At 34.9% G+C, this 17,954-nt stretch overlaps 1 pseudogene; it reads right to left on the bottom strand.

Annotated features, from left to right (window-relative positions):
* Positions 1 to 563: 563 nt before the first annotated feature.
* LOC135534734 (PDZ domain-containing protein 4-like) lies at positions 564 to 16,753 on the bottom strand (annotated as a pseudogene).
* Positions 16,754 to 17,954: the final 1,201 nt, after the last annotated feature.

Consider the following 17,954-nt stretch of genomic DNA (forward strand, 5'->3'; position numbering starts at 1 on the left):
AAACAGTGTTTATTCCATACTATCGCCAGGAAGACTTAAAGTCTCCTATAAAAAACATGATAGTCATCTTCATATCTCTCCATCTCTAGTAATTAATACATTTTCTGTGGATGAATCACATGTTGACCCACAGTATGTTTACAATGCGTACATGATTTACAGTGTAAATCCCTTTCTCTTCCCGCCCAGTCTTCTTTCGTCCTCTTTAAACAAGGTTATTTCTCATTCAATTCTACCGTTTAGCTGCTGATGCTGTTCTTCGCTCTGTCCATATTATGTCAACTCTTTCTGTTTGTTGTCCTGCATCTCCTCTTGGGTTAGATTTATTTACATCCTTCTCCCTCTCCTCTCTTCTCCCATCCCTCCATCACACCGTAGTAACAGAGCTGGGGGTTGTAGACCCTCTCCTCTTCTCCTCTCCCATCCCTCCATCACACCGTAGTAACAGAGCTGGGGGTTGTAGACCCTCTCCTCTCCTCTTCTCTCTCCTCCCATCCCTCCATCACACCGTAGTAACAGAGCTGGGGGTTGTAGACCCTCTCCTCTCCTCTCCCATCCCTCCATCACACCGTAGTAACAGAGAGAAGAGAATTATACACCTTCTTTCCATCCGGTGACCTGGATCCATGAGCGAGTAGTTCCTGGATGGTGACCCAGTTATCCAGGATCCTCTTGTTCCTCTTCTTCATGAACTTCTTCTGGCTGAGGGCCAGGATACTAGGACTACCACCTGTCTCCCCCTGCAGGCCTGGAGGTCCTCCTGTAGCCTTCCCCGTCCACAGTTCCCTCCTGTAGGTCTCTGTCTCCTTTCAGGTAGTCCAGCCGGCTCTGCATCATGAACTCACGGCGCTGCCGGTGCTCCCTGGCCCTCAGCAGCTGTTGTTTACGCTCCTCCTTCGACCAATAACGTCCCTGCTTCATCTCGCTGACCGCGTCGTCGTCCGTCGTCATGCCGCTGCGCTCTTCTCTGATCTTAATGGCCCGGGCTTTAAGGAGGCGGTCCCTCACTGGTCGCTTGGCAACGTAGCGCGTCCCGTCGCTACGGATCTTCACCTTACGGATAAGATAACATAATATGGTGCATCAAGGCTATGGCAAAAGCAGGGAACATGCTTACAATTCCCAAAGATATAATTTAATTGCACCATGTAAGACATATAGAATCAACAACTATCAATAAATAATGACAGGTAACACTTTACTTGACACCCAGCGGTGTCAGCTGACATAACTGGTCATAGCCTGTCATAATAGCAGACATAACTGGTCATAACCTGTCATAATAGCAGACATAACTTGTCCTAACCTGTCATAATAGCAGACATAACTTGTCATAAACTGTCATAATAGCTGACATAACTGGTCATAACCTGTCATAATAGCTGACATAACTGGTCATAACCTGTCATAATAGCAGACATAACTGGTCATAATAGCAGACATAACTTGTCATAACCTGTCATAATTGCTGACATAACTGTCATAATAGCAGACATAACTTGTCATAACCTGTCATAATTGCTGACATAACTGGTCATAATAGCTGACATAACTGGTCATAAAAGCTGACGTAGCTTGTCATAAACAGTCATAATAGCTGACATAACTTGTCATAATATGTCATAATAGCAGACATAACTTGTCATAATAGCAGACATAACTGCTCATAACCTGTCATAATAGCTGACATAACTGGTCATAACCTGTCATAATAGCTGACATAACTGGTCATAATAGCAGACATAACTGGTCATAATAGCTGACATAACTTGTCATAACATGTCATAATAGCTGACATAACTTGTCATAATAGCAGACATGACTTGTCATAATAGCAGACATAACTTGTCATAACCTGTCATAATAGCTGACATAACTGGTCATAATAGCAGACATAACTGGTCATAATAGCTGACATAACTTGTCATAATATGTCATAATAGCAGACATAACTTGTCATAATAGCTGACATAACTGGTCATAACTTGTCATAATAGCAGACATAACTGGTCATAACCTGTCATAATAGCAGACATAACTGGTCATAATATGTGACATAATGCTGTATGACTGTGTCATAATGCTGTATGACTGTATTATAATGCTAAACTGTCATAATAGACTAAACTGTCATAATAGCTGACATAATAGCTGACATAACTTGTAATAACATGTCATAATAGCTGACATAACTTGTCATAACCTGTCATAATAGCTGACATAACTTGTCATAACCTGTCATAATAGCTGACATAACTTGTCATAATATGTCATAATAGCAGAAATAACTTGTCATAATAGCTGACCTAACTGGTCATAACCTGTCATAATAGCAGACATAACTGGTCATAACCTATCATAATAGCTGACCTAACTGGTCATAACCTGTCATAATAGCAGACATAACTGGTCATAACCTGTCATAATAGCAGACATAACTGGTCATAACCTGTCATAATAGCTGACATAACTGGTCATAATATGTGACATAATGCTGTATTACTGTGTCATAATGCTGTATGACTGTATTATAATGCTGTATTACAGTGTCATAATGCTGTATGACTGTGACATAATGCTGTATTACTGTGTCATAATGCTGTATGACTGTATTATAATGCTGTATGACTGTGTCATAATGCTGTATGACTGTGACATAATGCTGTATGACTGTATTATAATGCTGTATGACTGTGTCATAATGCTGTATGACTGTATTATAATGCTGTATGACTGTATTATAATGCTGTATGACTGTATCATAATGCTGTATGACTGTGTCATGATGCTGTATGACTGTGACATAATGCTGTATGACTGTATCATAATGCTGTATGACTGTATCATAATGCTGTATGACTGTATTAAAATGCTGTATGACTGTGACAGAATGCTGTATGACTGTATCATAATGCTGTATGACTGTATCATAATGCTGTATGACTGTATCATAATGCTGTATGACTGTATCATAATGCTGTATGACTGTGACATAATGCTGTATGACTGTGACATAATGCTGTATGACTGTATCATAATGCTGTATGACTGTGACATAATGCTGTATGACTGTATTATAATGCTGTATGACTGTGACATAATGCTGTATGACTGTATTATAATGCTGTATGACTGTATCATAATGCTGTATGACTGTGTCATAATGCTGTATGACTGTATTATAATGCTGTATGATTGTGACATAATGCTGTATGACTGTATTATAATGCTGTATGACTGTATCATAATGCTGTATGACTGTGACATAATGCTGTATGACTGTATTATAATGCTGTATGACTGTATCATAATGCTGTATGACTGTGACATAATGCTGTATGACTGTATTATAATGCTGTATGACTGTATCATAATGCTGTATGACTGTGACATAATGCTGTATGACTGTATTATAATGCTGTATGACTGTATCATAATGCTGTATGACTGTGTCATAATGCTGTATGACTGTATTATAATGCTGTATGACTGTATCATAATGCTGTATGACTGTATCATAATGCTGTATGACTGTGTCATGATGCTGTATGACTGTGACATAATGCTGTATGACTGTATCATAATGCTGTATGACTGTATCATAATGCTGTATGACTGTATCATAATGCTGTATGACTGTATCATAATGCTGTATGACTGTGTCATGATGCTGTATGACTGTGACATAATGCTGTATGACTGTATCATAATGCTGTATGATTGTATCATAATGCTGTATGACTGTGTCATAATGCTGTATGACTGTATTATAATGCTGTATGATTGTATCATAATGCTGTATTACTGTGTCATAATGCTGTATGACTGTATTATAATGCTGTATGATTGTATCATAATGCTGTATGACTGTGTCATAATGCTGTATGACTGTATTATAATGCTGTATGACTGTGACATAATGCTGTATGACTGTATTATAATGCTGTATGACTGTGACATAATGCTGTATGACTGTATTATAATGCTGTATGACTGTGACATAATGCTGTATGACTGTGTCATAATGCTGTATGACTGTATCATAATGCTGTATGACTGTGTCATAATGCTGTATGACTGTGACAGAATGCTGTATGACTGTATTATAATGCTGTATGACTGTGACATAATGCTGTATGACTGTATCATAATGCTGTATGACTGTGACAGAATGCTGTATGACTGTATTATAATGCTGTATGACTGTGACATAATGCTGTATGTCTGTATTATAATGCTGTTTGACTGTGACATAATGCTGTATGACTGTGTCATAATGCTGTATGACTGTGACATAATGCTGTATGACTGTGACATAATGCTGTATGACTGTGACATAATGCTGTATGACTGTATCATAATGCTGTATGACTGTATTATAATGCTGTATGACTGTATTATAATGCTGTATGACTGTATCATAATGCTGTATGACTGTGACATAATGCTGTATGACTGTGACATAATGCTGTATGACTGTGACATAATGCTGTATGACTGTATCATAATGTTGTATGACTGTATCATAATGCTGTATGACTGTATTATAATGCTGTATAACTGTATTATAATGCTGTATGACTGTATTTTAATGCTGTATGACTGTATCATAATGCTGTATGACTGTGTCATAATGCTGTATGACTGTGACATAATGCTGTATGACTGTGACATAATGCTGTATGACTGTATCATAATGCTGTATGACTGTGTCATAATGCTGTATGACTGTGACATAATGCTGTATGACTGTGACATAATGCTGTATGACTGTGACATAATGCTGTATGACTGTATCATAATGCTGTATGACTGTGTCATAATGCTGTATGACTGTGACATAATGCTGTATGACTGTGACATAATGCTGTATGACTGTGACATAATGCTGTATGACTGTATCATAATGCTTTATGACTGTATTATAATGCTGTATGACTGTATTATAATGCTGTATGATTGTATTATAATGCTGTATGACTGTGACATAATGCTGTATGACTGTGTCATAATGCTGTATGACTGTGTCATAATGCTGTATGACTGTGTCATAATGCTGTATGACTGTGACATAATGCTGTATGACTGTATCATAATGCTGTATGACTGTGACATAATGCTGTATGATTGTATTATAATGCTGTATGTCTGTGACATAATGCTGTATGACTGTATTATAATGCTGTATGACTGTGTCATAATGCTGTATTACTGTATTACTACTATGTAATTTCTTATTCTAAGTAAAGTGATTCAGGATGGTCATAATGCTTGTATTTTGTGCCAGGTATTTAAAATATGATGGGGGGGGGGGACATGACTGTAAACATAATTCCTGACAACAACAACATACAAAGGACTTCAGAAACAAACCTTAAAACCAAAGGAAACCTCTTGGCTGGGAAAAATACATTTGAATAAATGTGGGTTTTGACAATCTTATGCAGGTATCTTTTAACCAGCCATAAAATAGCGCAATACATGTCACAACAGGTGTAAAATATAGGTCACGATGGTCTTATGACCATATTATAACAGGTTATGACATCCGTTATGACATGGTTAAGACCATGTCATAACGCATTATAAAACTGGGAGTGTCAAGTAAAGTGTTACCAATAATAAAATCTCAAATATGAACATTTTATGAAGGCCTTTCCTGCTGCATGGTAAATATAAAACCTGCAGAACCTTCCACCCCATGCGAGGTGCAGCGCCGGGCCCGGCTGCAGAGGGAGGTGTAGGGGGAGGCCGGGGTGGCTGTCCTGGGCCTCGGTGCTGTCTGCTGGGGCACCACTAACACTCCTGGGACTGGCCTGACCACTGCTGCCCGCTGCAGCCCCTCTCTCGCCTAAACCCATCCCCGGGACCACGGCTCGGTCTACAGAGTCCAGGGAGTCGATCCGGAACTCCGGGTCGCTCGACGGCAGCTGCATGCATCTCTGGTAGGGTTTCGGTGCCGGAGGCTTGTTGCCTTGGCGACGCCGGGTGAAGTATGGGCTGGACTCTGCGGTTGGACCCCCTGACCTGTCGTGGTGTGTGGGGTTAGCTCTGGGGGACTTCCGTGGGGGTGTTGTGGTTGTTCCTCCATCAGCTATCCCCCTCTGCGATGATGACCCCACCCCCACAACGTTCTCCCGGTCAGGAGACCAGAATTTTGATGGACGGGGCTTGTGCTGGCGTTGGTCATTTGGATCTGGTACTTCCTGCATGAAAGAAAGAAAGAATACTCTCTCATAGGGAGATTTTCTTTGCAAAAATAGAGGTGTTCCTGTGTTAAGAAAACAAGGACGTTTTAACCAGCCTACTGATTTACAGGACATTACACAGCACAAGACAGACAAGACTTCTACAGCGTATACAGAATCAACACAGTATCTATACAGTATCTATACAGAATCAATACAGTATCTATACAGAATCAACACAGTATATGTACAGTATCTATACAGAATCAACACAGTATCTATACAGTATCTATAAAGAATCAACACAGTATCTATACAGTATCTATACAGAATCAACACAGTATCTATACAGTATCTATACAGAATCAAAACAGTATCTATACAGTATCTATACAGAATCAACACAGTATCTATACAGTATCTATACAGAATCAACACAGTATCTATACAGTATCTATACAGAATCAACACAGTATCTATACAGTATCTATACAGAATCAACACAGTATCTATACAGTATCTATACAGAATCAAAACAGTATCTATACAGTATCTATACAGAATCAATACAGTATCTATACAGTATCTATACAGAATCAACACAGTATCTATACAGTATCTATACAGTATCTATACAGAATCAACACAGTATATATACAGAATCTATACAGAATCAACACAGTATCTATACAGTATCTATACAGAATCAACACAGTATCTATACAGTATCTATACAGAATCAACACAGTATCTATACAGTATCTATACAGAATCAACACAGTATCTATACAGTATCTATACAGAATCAACACAGTATCTATACAGTATCTATACAGTATCTATACAGAATCAACACAGTATCTATACAGTATCTATACAGAATCAACACAGTATCTATGCAGTATCTATACAGAATCAACACAGTATCTATACAGTATCTATACAGAATCAACACAGTATCTATACAGTATCTATACAGAATCAACACAGTATCTATACAGTATCTATACAGAATCAACACAGTATCTATACAGAATCTATACAGAATCAACACAGTATCTATACAGTATCTATACATAATCAACACAGTATCTATACAGAATCTATACAGAATCAACACAGTATCTATACAGTATCTATACAGAATCAACACAGTATCTATACAGTATCTATACAGAATCAATATAGTATCTATACAGTATATATACAGAATCAACACAATATCTATACAGTATCTATACAGAATCAACACAGTATCTATACAGTATCTATACAGAATCAATACAGTATCTATACAGTATCTATACAGAATCAATATAGTATCTATACAGTATCTATACAGAATCAACACAGTATCTATACAGTATCTATACAGAATCAACACAGTATCTATACAGAATCAATATAGTATCTATACAGTATATGTACAGAATCAACACAGTATCTATACAGTATCTATACAGAATCAACACAGTATCTATACAGTATCTATACAGAATCAATGCAGTATCTATACAGTATCTATACAGAATCAATACAGTATCTGTACAGTATCTATACAGAATCATTAGATGATCTATACAGAATCAACACAGTATCTATACAGTATCTATACAGTATCTATACAGAATCAACACAGTATCTATACAGTATCTATACAGAATCAATACAGTATCTATACAGTATCTATACAGAATCAACACAGTATCTATACAGTATATATACAGAATCAACACAGTATCTATACAGTATCTATACAGAATCAACACAGTATCTATACAGTATATATACAGAATCAATATAGTATCTATACAGTATCTATACAGAATCAACACAGTATCTATACAGTATCTATACAGAATCAATACAGTATCTATACAGTATCTATACAGAATCAATACAGAATCCATAGATTATCTATACAGAATCATTAGATGATCTATACAGAATCATTAGATTATCTATACAGTATCATTAGATGATCTATACACTATCATTAGATGATCTATACAGTATCATTAGATGATCTATACAGAATCAATAGATGATCTATACAGAATCATTAGATGATCTATACAGAATCAATAGATGATCTATACAGAATCATTAGATGATCTATACAGAATCAATAGATGATCTATACAGAATCATTAGATGATCTATACAGAATCAATAGATGATCTATACAGAATATATACAGTATCTATAGATTATCTATACAGTATCTATAGATGATCTATACAGTATCATTAGATGATCTATACAGAATCAATAGATGATCTATACAGTATATATACGGTATCTATATATGATCTATACAGTAGTTATCGATGATCTATACAGTATCATTAGATGATCTATACAGTATCTATAGATTATCTACACAGTATATACAGTATCAATAGATGATCTATGCAGAATCTATACAGTATCTATAGATGATCTATACAGTATCTATAGATGATCTATACAGTATCTATACAGTATCTATATATTATCTACACAGTATATACAGCATCAATAGATGATCTTTACAGCATCTATACAGTATCAATAGATTATCTATACAGCATCTATACAGTATCAATAGAGTATCTATAGATGATCTACACAGCATATATACGGTATCTCTACAGTATTCATAGATTATCTATATAGTTTATATAGAGTATCTATACAGCATCTATAGATTATCTACACAGTATATATACAAGTATCTATAGATTATCTACACAGCACATATACGGTATCTATACAGTATTTATAGAAAATCTATATCGTATATATAGAGTATCTATACAGCATCTATAGAGTTTCTATACAGTATCTATAGATTATCTACACAGTATATATCCGGTATCAATACAGCATTTATAGATTATCTATACAATATCTATACAGTATATATAGATTATCTACACAGTATATATAAAGTATATATAGTATATATAGATACATATATACACTGTATCTATAGATTATCTACACAGCATATATATATATACAGTATCTATACAGTACATACAGAGTATCTATACAGTTTCTATAGATTATCTACACAGTATCTATACAGTATATATACTTTATCTATAGAGTATCTACACAGCATCAATACAGCATCTATGCAGTATCTATTTGTTAACTACACAATATCTCTACAGTATCTACATAGTATCTATACAGTATTTATACAGTATCTATACAGTATCTATACAGTATCTACAGAGTATCTACACAGTATCTATACAGTGTCTACACCATATCTATAGAGTGTCTACACAGTATAAAGACATTACCTGTAGCTGTTGGGAGAGAAGGAACCATTCAGACTACCATGTCCTCCTTTCTCCCATCCCCGCCGAGACCCGACCTTGTCGGCCCCGTCTCGGCTGTGTCTGTTGGGGGTGTCCCCTCCTCTACCCTCTTCCTGGATGGACAGGGACAGAGGGAGTAACTCGGTGCTGACCAGAGGGGTGGTCCTGCAGCTCTCCCCCTGTGTTGTAGGCGCTGGTGCTGTCTTTGTCCTGGTCTGGGTCTGGGTCGGATCTCTCCCCCGCTCAGGGAGCTCATTGATGTCCGATAGCTTGCGGTGGAGCTCGTTGGCGGGCTCTGGGTCTGTGTCGTGGTCGGGTGCGGGTTCAGAACCAGTGGGTGGGGCTCCACGGCCAACAACGTCCTCCTCCAGAAGCCACGCCTTCATGCATCGTTCTTCAGCTGTTGCATCTTCTGCACTCTCAGGATGTTGCGGCACTTAAACTCTAGATGACGTAGTTCCTCCTCTAACAACGCCATCTTGTGTTGCGTCATGCTCTCGTGGCAGTTTACATCGACTTTGGGTCACTTCCCCTTCACCCTCACACATCTCACCCTCCTCCTCCTCCTCAGTCCCTGATCTTCCTCCCTGGCTTCTCTCAGCAAGCTTCCTGTTCCTTTCAAACTGACACCGGATCTCTAGTAGCTCCCTGTACCTCTCGCACTCTTCCTCAGTCAGACCCGGCATCATCATCATCATCATCATCGGGAGCCGGCATACGCACACCCCCAACCCCAACCCTGTCCCCAAACCCCCTCCCAGTCCCTTTCCTCCATACAGCCCCACCCTTGGCTGGGAGTCATTACTGAGGTGGATCTCTTGGAGGTGGGGCGAGGGGGACGAGGGTGTATTCCCAGGTCTGAACTTCCTCATGCTGCCTGGGGTGTTGGTTGTGTTGGTGTTTGGGGCGCTGGTCTGGTCCTGGTCCTCTCCCAGCAGGTCATGTTCAGAGGACTCAGCGTTGTGCCAGGTGCTTTCGTCTGTACGGCTCCACGCCACTGTCCAGCTCCTGACTGTTACTGGGGAGATGACCAGTATCATAAACAGTATCTATCCAGTATCTACAGCATTTACAGTCTGTTCACAGTATCTACAGAGTATTTGTACAGTAGCTAAACGCTGTTACTGAAGAGAAGAGAAGAACAGTAAGCAAATAGCCTGGAGAGGCAGCTTGATGTACACCCCCTGGACAGGACGCTAAGTCTGACACAGGGGAGAGAAGCAGTTTTAGGGCTATAGCAGCTAAGCTAGCCCCTGAGGGGAGGCCAGTAGTTGCCAGTCGGCCGCGAACTTTGCCGGAGGCAGGCTGCTAGTGGGTCATTAGACGCTCGCTAGCTGGGTTAAGGTTAGGGTCTAGTGGGCTACTACATGTGGTTTAGTCTGTTCTCTGCCAAGGTTGGCTAGAATGAGTAGACGATACTGAGTGGAGTTCAAAAAGTAATCGCACTTAAAACCATGTACAAAAAAAAATAAAATACATCTATACAATATTTTTCTATATTTAATTGCACTGTACTTGACTAGTGAACACAGAACAACCACTGGTGCAAAAGAAATGTGCAAACATAGAGGTAAGGTTTCGTCTGTATTTCGTCACCAGTGACATACTAGTGATTTAAATATCCCCTCCTCATCTAATGTTAATTGGGATCTAACATGGCCGCCGTAGAATGTTGGAGTGTCATGTAAATGCGTCATAATGCAGAAACGTCAAAGTTCCGACTGTGTAAATACATGGCTCTGACGCTGTACCAACCTGAGAGTAGTCAGACTAAGGATGTGGGTGGGGGTGTGTGGCCCCTCTCTGTAGAGGCTGGGCAGGTGGCAGGTGTGGAGGGCCTCAACATTCACGCTGAGAGGTATCTCCATATCCACCTCCTCTGGGCCCACCTGGTGCTCGTTCTGGGTGAAGGAATGGTTGGTTGAGTTTTTCAAGTTTTTCAAGCACACCAGCGTTGTGGTTGAAGTGTGTTTGTTTCAAAAGATGGCAAATGGCAAAAGTTGAGTAACGTCATTGATTGTTGAAGGAGACGAACGACGAAAGAACATAGGATGAAAATGAGAAAAGTTCATAACACAACAAAGGTCATACGTCTACGTTATTTTTAGTTCAACACAATTTTTATTTTATTTTAAAAACACTAGATGGCAACATAATCATTTGACATCCATATGTTATATTTCCTGAAGTTAGATTATGTTATTTGAAATGTAAAATAAATATGGATCTTGATATTGAGCAATTCAACTACAACGTTTTAGCTTTCTGTATTGGGTTATTGATTTGTTTGAAAGATAATTTAATGTAATTTAAATGAAATGTCACAAAGAGCAGAGCATAGATGTTTGTCACTTTTTCATGTTCCTCAGAATCAGAATTAGTATCAGAATACAGGAGTACCAGTATATTTACACTAGTACAGTATATAGTATATTTACACTAGTACCAGCATACAGTATATTTACACTAGTACCAGTATACAGTATATTTACACTAGTACCAGTATACAGTATATTTACACTAGTACCAGTATACAGTATATTTACACTAGTACCAGTATACAGTATATTTACACTAGTACCAGTATACAGTATATTTACACTAGTACAGTATATAGTATACAGTATATTTACACTAGTACAGTATATAGTATACAGTATATTTACACTAGTACAGTATATAGTATACAGTATATTTACACTAGTACAGTATATAGTATACAGTATATTTACACTAGTACAGTATATAGTATACAGTATATTTACACTAGTACAGTATATAGTATACAGTATATTTACACTAGTACCAGTATACAGTATATTTACACTAGTACCAGTATACAGTATATTTTACACTAGTACCAGCATACAGTATATTTACACTAGTACCAGTATACAGTATATTTTTACCACTAGTACCAGCATACAGTATATTTACACTAGTACCAGTATACAGTATATTTACACTAGTACCAGTATACAGTATATTTTTACACTAGTACTAGTACAGAGTATACAGTATATTTACACTAGTACAGTATACAGTATATTTACACTAGTACAGTATATAGTATACAGTATATTTACACTAGTACAGTATATAGTATACAGTATATTTACACTAGTACAGTATATAGTATACAGTATATTTACACTAGTACAGTATATAGTATACAGTATATTTACACTAGTACAGTATACAGTATACAGTATATTTACACTAGTACAGTATATAGTATACAGTATATTTACACTAGTACCAGTATACAGTATATAGTATATTTTTACACTAGTACCAGTATACAGTATACAGTATATTTACACTAGTACAGTATATAGTATACAGTATATTTACACTAGTACAGTATATAGTATACAGTATATTTACACTAGTACAGTATATAGTATACAGTATATTTACATTAGTACCAGTATACAGTATATTTACACTAGTACAGTATATAGTATACAGTATATTTACACTAGTACAGTATATAGTATACAGTATATTTACACTAGTACAGTATATAGTATAGTATATTTACACTATACAGTATATAGTATACAGTATATTTACACTAGTACAGTATATAGTATACAGTATATTTACACTAGTACCAGTACATATATTTACACTAGAAATATTATATACTATATATTTACATTTAGTACCAGCATACAGTATATTTACTAGTACAGTATATAGTATACAGTATATTTATAGTATACAGTATATTTATATACCAGTATACAGCTAGTACAGTATATAGTATACAGTATATTTACACTAGTACAGTATATAGTATACAGTATATTTACTACTATTAGTATATAGTATACAGTATATTTACACTAGTACAGGGGCTATATACAGTATATTTACATAGTACAGTATATAGTATAGCATATTAGTACCAGCAAAGTATATTTACACTAGTACAGTATATAGTATACAGTATATTTACACTAGTACCAGCATACAGTATATTTACACTAGTACAGTATATAGTATACAGTATATTTACACTAGTACCAGCATACAGTATATTTACACTAGTACCAGTGTACAGTATATTTACACTAGTACCAGTATACAGTATATTTACACTAGTACAGTATATAGTATACAGTATATTTACACTAGTACAGTATATAGTATACAGTATATTTACACTAGTACAGTATATAGTATACAGTATATTTACACTAGTACAGTATATAGTATACAGTATATTTACACTAGTACAGTATATAGTATACAGTATATTTACACTAGTACAGTATATAGTATACAGTATATTTACACTAGTACCAGCATACAGTATATTTACACTAGTACAGTATATAGTATACAGTATATTTACACTAGTACCAGCATACAGTATATTTACACTAGTACCAGTGTACAGTATATTTACACTAGTACCAGTATACAGTATATTTACACTAGTACAGTATATAGTATACAGTATATTTACACTAGTACAGTATATAGTATACAGTATATTTACACTAGTACAGTATATAGTATACAGTATATTTACACTAGTACAGTATATAGTATACAGTATATTTACACTAGTACAGTATATAGTATACAGTATATTTACACTAGTACAGTATATAGTATACAGTATATTTACACTAGTACCAGTATACAGTATACAGTATATTTACACTAGTACCAGTATACAGTATACAGTATATTTACACTAGTACAGTATATAGTATACAGTATATTTACACTAGTACAGTATATAGTATACAGTATATTTACACTAGTACCAGTATACAGTATACAGTATATTTACACTAGTACAGTATATGGTATACAGTATATTTACACTAGTACCAGTATACAGTATATTTACACTACATAGCATATTTACAGTATATTTACACTAGAGATATATAGTATACAGTATATTTACACTAGTACCAGCATACAGTATATTTACACTAGTACAGTATATAGTATACATTACATTTACACTAGTACAGTATATATATAGTATACAGTATATTTACACTAGTACCAGCATACAGTATATTTACACTAGTACCAGTATACAAATAGTATATTTACACTAGTACAGTATAGTATACAGTATATTTACACTAGTACAGTATATAGTATACAGTATATTTACACTAGTACCAGTATACAGTATATTTACACTAGTACAGTATATAGTATACAGCATATTTACACTAGTACCAGCATACAGTATATTTGACTAGTACCAGTATACAGCATACAGTATATTTACACTAAATAGTATATAGTATACAGTATATTTACACTAGTACCAGCATACAGTATATTTACCATACCAGTATACAGTATATAGTATATTTACACTAGTACAGTATATAGAATACAGTATATTTACACTAGTACCAGTATACAGTATATTTACACTAGTACAGTATATAGTATACAGTATATTTACACTAGTACAGTATATATATATTTTACACTAGTACCAGCATACAGTATATTTACATATAGTATACAGTATATTTACACTAGTACCAGTATACAGTATATTTACACTAGTACCAGTATATGAAATAGCTATATAAACACTAGTACAGTATATAGTATACAGTATATTTACACTAGTACAGTATATAGTATACAGTATATTTACACTAGTACCAGTATACAGTATATTTACACTAGTACAGTATATAGTATACAGTATATTTACACTAGTACAGTATATAGTATACAGTATATTTACACTAGTACCAGCATACAGTATATTTACACTAGTACAGTATATAGTATACAGTATATTTACACTAGTACCAGCATACAGTATATTTACACTAGTACAGTATATAGTATACAGTATATTTACACTAGTACCAGCATACAGTATATTTACACTAGTACCAGTATACAGCATACAGTATATTTACACTAGTACAGTATATAGTATACAGTATATTTACACTAGTACAGTATATAGTATACAGTATATTTACACTAGTACCAGTATACAGTATATTTACACTAGTACAGTATATAGTATACAGTATATTTACACTAGTACCAGCATACAGTATATTTACACTAGTACCAGTATACAGCATACAGTATATTTACACTAGTACAGTATATAGTATACAGTATATTTACACTAGTACCAGCATACAGTATATTTACACTAGTACCAGTATACAGTATATAGTATATTTACACTAGTACAGTATATAGAATACAGTATATTTACACTAGTACCAGTATACAGTATATTTACACTAGTACAGTATATAGTATACAGTATATTTACACTAGTACAGTATATAGTATATTTACACTAGTACCAGCATACAGTATATTTACACTAGTACCAGTATACAGTATATTTACACTAGTACCAGTATACAGTATATTTACACTAGTACCAGTATACAGTATATTTACACTAGTACCAGCATACAGTATATTTACACTAGTACCAGCATACAGTATATTTACACTACTACCAGTATACAGTATATTTACACTAGTACCAGCATACAGTATATTTACACTAGTTCCAGCATAGAGTATATTTACCCTAGTACCAGTATACAGTATATTGACACTAGTACAGTATATAGTATACAGTATATTTACACTAGTACCAGTATACAGTATATTTACACTAGTACCAGTATACAGTATATTTACACTAGTAAAGTATATAGTATACAGTATATTTACACTAGTACCAGCATACAGTATATTTACACTAGTACCAGTATACAGTATATTTACACTAGTACCAGTATACAGTATATTTACCCTAGTACCAGTATACAGTATATTTACACTAGTCCCAGCATACAGTATATTTACCCTAGTACCAGTATACAGTATATTGACACTAGTACCAGCATACAGCATATTTACACTAGTACAGTATATGGTATACAGTATATTTACACTAGTACCAATATACAGTATATTGACACTAGTACCAGTATACAGTATATTTACACTAGTACCAGTATACAGTATATTGACACTAGTACAGTATATAGTATACAGTATATTTACACTAGTACCAGTATACAGTATATTTACACTAGTACCAGTACACAGTATATTTATATAGTATACAGTATGTTACACTGGTACCAGTATACGGTATATTTACACTAGTACAGTATACAGTATATACAGTATAGCATACACTAATTTACCTAGTATAGTATACAGTATAGTGACACTAGTACAGTATACAGTATATTTACACTAGTACAGTATAGTATACAGTATATTTACACTAGTACCAATATACAGTATATTGACACTAGTACAAGTATACAGTATATTTACACTAGTACCAGTATACAGTATATTTACACTAGTACGGTATATGGTATGAGTATATTTTACACTAGTACCAGTGTACAGTATATTTACACTAGTACCAGTATACAGTATATTTAGTCCCAGCATGTATATTTACACTAGTACAGTATATGGTATACAGTATGTTTACACTAGTACTAAATTATCAGAATTTACACTATTACCAGTATAAAGTTATATTTACACTATTTAAGGATACAGTATATTACACTAGTACAGTATATATAGTATATAATCATATTTACACAGTACAGTATATTATATATAGTATATTTAATTATTACCAGTATGCAAGTATATTTACACTAGTACCAGTATGTAGTATATTTACACTAGTACAGTATATAGTATACAGTATATTTACACTAGTACCAGTATACAGTATATTTACACTAGTACAGTATATAGCATACAGTATTTACATAACCAGTATACAGTATATTGACACTAGTAACAGTATACAGTATATTTACACTAGTACAGTTTATAGTATACAGTATATTTACACTAGTACCAGTATACAGTATATTTACACTAGTACCAGTATACAGTATATTTACACTAGTACCAGCATACAGAATATTTACACTAGTACAGTATATGGTATACAGTATATTTACACTAGTACCAATATACAGTATATTTACACTAGTACCAGTATACAGTATATTTACACTAGTACAGTATATAGTATACAGTATATTTACACTAGTACCAGTATACAGTATATTGACACTAGTACCAGTTTACAGTATATTTACACTAGTACCAGTATACAGTATATTTACACTAGTACCAGTACACAGTATATTTACACTAGTACAGTATATAGTACACAGTATATTTAGAATGGTATCAGTACACATTGTATTCAGACTAGTACATTATAAACCCCCCAAATCCTAATTGAATCACTGTTAGCGAGACGACATAATGACATATAATATGGTAAGATAGATGTATTGATGTGGTGTGTGTGTGTGTGTGTGCTGTGTGTCTGCATGCTGGGTGACTGTGTGTGCGTGCATGCGTGCGTGTGTGCGTGTGTGTGTGTGTGCTGTGTGTCTGCATGCTGGGTGAC

This window comes from Oncorhynchus masou, unplaced genomic scaffold, assembly GCF_036934945.1.
Source record: "Oncorhynchus masou masou isolate Uvic2021 unplaced genomic scaffold, UVic_Omas_1.1 unplaced_scaffold_3892, whole genome shotgun sequence".
Taxonomy (NCBI): Eukaryota; Metazoa; Chordata; class Actinopteri; order Salmoniformes; family Salmonidae; genus Oncorhynchus; species Oncorhynchus masou.